Below are 2897 nucleotides of genomic sequence, written 5' to 3'. Positions count from 1 at the left end.
GGCTGTCTGTGGCCTGATGAGCCCTGAAAGAATGGATAAACCTTGCGGTGCTGTGTGGCCAGCCCTTCAGCGGGAAGGGCAGATGTCTAGTTAAACACAGTTCCTAGGGGCCCTCAGCGGAAGTTGAGTTACAACACCAATTTAATATCTGATTTTCACCTGGTAATATGAACTAAATAACTTTTTCCAAGACCCAGATGGTAGCTATTCTTCCAACTTTTTGCCAGTTGGGACAGGATTGATGGAAAAACCCTCTGCCCACAGGTATGCAGCCTACGGAGCTTAGAAGTGGCCCCACCTCTGTTTTGAAAGAGAAGCTCTTTGTCACTCTGGGGATACTGGGAGAACATTAGTGACCCCACCGAAAGGTCTCTCCACACTGCCACGCGGTCACAAATCTTTCCCCTTGGCCACAGATCCACACCTCCACTCCATCTCATCCATCTCCAGCTCCACACCGTAGCAATAGGAGGAGATCCAGTACACACCTTCATCCTGATAATAGTAAGCTTGGCTTAGCGCGCACACTAACGTCCAGTGAGGCAAAGCGCCGAAAGCTCTGCCTGTGCTTGAACCATTGATCTGCTTTTAGCTCCGCATTCTGTGAATTGCGTTTTGTCATCATAAATAAATTAAAGTCCCAACAGACTGTTGGGATGGATCTGATTTTGTAGAAATGTAAGTAACGAAAAATGTAACAGTTGTGGTATTGGCATCATCCGAATGCTGTAACCGATACCCTTCCTGTAAGTAATCCGGTGATTGTGTTTATATTACACGGCACAATCTGTATACGTTGTCACTTCAATTATGTAACCCTGTGCATTTTCTGTAATAGAGGCTATCAAAAACTAAGTTCATTCTAATTGATTTACAACAAAAAAACTCATGTATGTACCAGAGAGCTATCATTTTATGCTTTTAGAAATCTTAGTTTGAGAGTGGAGGAGAGGAGGCTTGAAATTTATGTATACTCATTTTGGAAGGAAGTGCTTTTCTGTAGGATAATACTAGGAAGTCTGTGGCAGTTCATTTGCATTTCTGAGTCAATACACATCAATACGTATAAGTAATACTGAAGGCTATTAGTTAGGTATGTAATTAAAGAGGAAAGGAAAAACCAGAGACCAGAAGCCCCTAATCAGATAGTAAGCCACTGAAAATTCATCCCACTTAGCAGGGAATTTTCACTGTGGTAAGAAAGCGATCATTAAAAGCAGGTATAGCCAGCCCTTTCTTTCACATGTAAGTGAAGGATTTGATGCAAGGGATAAGCATCTTCAGAAACATAACCTCCCTCATCTACAGAGAGAGAGACTTCTGCGCCCCACCCACAGAGCTCAAACCCACTAGGAAGCTTAGAATCCCACTCCTTCATTTGCAACCTCATAAAATACAAACTTTGTGAACTACACCCCCCTTCCTTAACATTCCTGAAAGAGAGTTTCCATACAAAGTACAAATGAAACAAACCCTGCCGAGTTAAGTATTTATTTCCTTTCCATAATAAATCATAGTGGGTGAGGTAGATGTTCTATAAGAAGTCTGCAAGCCTATTTATCAGTTAGAGAGCACGGAGGAGAGCCAAAGGAGGATGATGCTACAATTCAAAAACATAGCTTCAAAAATAGCTCTTCATGCTGATGTTTAGAAACTATTTGGCGTGAATTTGATTCAATTTTAACATCAGTTTATACAAATTATCAATGTATACTTACTTGTGAATTGCTTGGAAGCTTTGTTGTCAGCAAAATTCCACGGATGATCTGCAAAACTTGTCATTTTGTGATATGTGTATTAATTTTTACAACACCAGTCTTTTCTCAGAACTACTAAAATTTTTTCAGTCAAAAAAGAATTGTATTATGGGCCCTAGAGGATAGTTCATTAGTCCAAAAAAGATTCTTTGAAGTTTATGGATCTTTGAAGATGACCTTTAAAAGTGTTTGTAAGTAACGCAGCTCTAAGTGAATATATACATCCTGCAAAGAAGTTTAAATCTGAAAGTGCACCATGTAAAGTTTGCTTTATTCTAAATTTACAACTCAACTACTCTAAATTTAACCACTAAAACCAGCCCTAGTTGCAGATCAGAAATCATAAGTGGCACAAACACCAAAAGACAATATCGCATGTTATGTTTTCAACAGGGTATTCTGCAGTTCTGAGAAAAGAAGATCAGGGAGGCGTTGGAAAAAAATCACACAATCTGGAACTCTTATGCAGGTGTGTGTGTGTGTGAACCAGGGAGCCAGGGGGTGAGTGACAGGGAGCTGTGAGTGTCTGTGAACACTTAAGTGAGGTGTTAAGCAGGGAATCTAGCTTGCGGCTGAGGGGACAAGACAGATGTGTGCAACGATAAGGATGGGAGTGGAATTTTCCACCACAGCGTGGCTGATGGAGGAAGCTGGAAGGGCAGAGACTTGCTGCTGGCTTTCCACAGCTGTTTGTTCTTAAAGGAGCTGCTTTTGCAGTGTATCTGATTTCCTGGTGGCAAGCTGGCAGGTTCACAGATATCGCTACCTCTCCTCATGTCTGCCTGAAAGACAGCAGAAATATTCAAAGGAAAAGAATTCAACTCTACATGCAAATAAAATAAATAATAAATAATAATCATTAGATTAAGAACTCTAACAAAGTGCACAAGTCCGTTTACAAACACTGTGATTGCTCAGACAAACAGATGGTAGCACATCAATCTCACGTCATTGGATTTGTGCCAGTGTTGGAGTGTTTATGATGCAACCCAGATGATTTGTTATTGCTTCAAGCAATAAGCGGAGACTACTTAGCAGAGTTTTCAATATTTCTCGACTGACATAAAAACAGACCCAGAGACAATGTACGATGTGCAATAAGACTATAGAGCTACAAAATGAATTTGACCGGCTCATATT

This window comes from Puntigrus tetrazona, unplaced genomic scaffold (genome assembly GCF_018831695.1).
Source record: "Puntigrus tetrazona isolate hp1 unplaced genomic scaffold, ASM1883169v1 S000000006, whole genome shotgun sequence".
In the NCBI taxonomy this organism is placed as follows: Eukaryota; Metazoa; Chordata; class Actinopteri; order Cypriniformes; family Cyprinidae; genus Puntigrus; species Puntigrus tetrazona.
Note: the sequence above shows the minus strand (reverse complement) of the source record.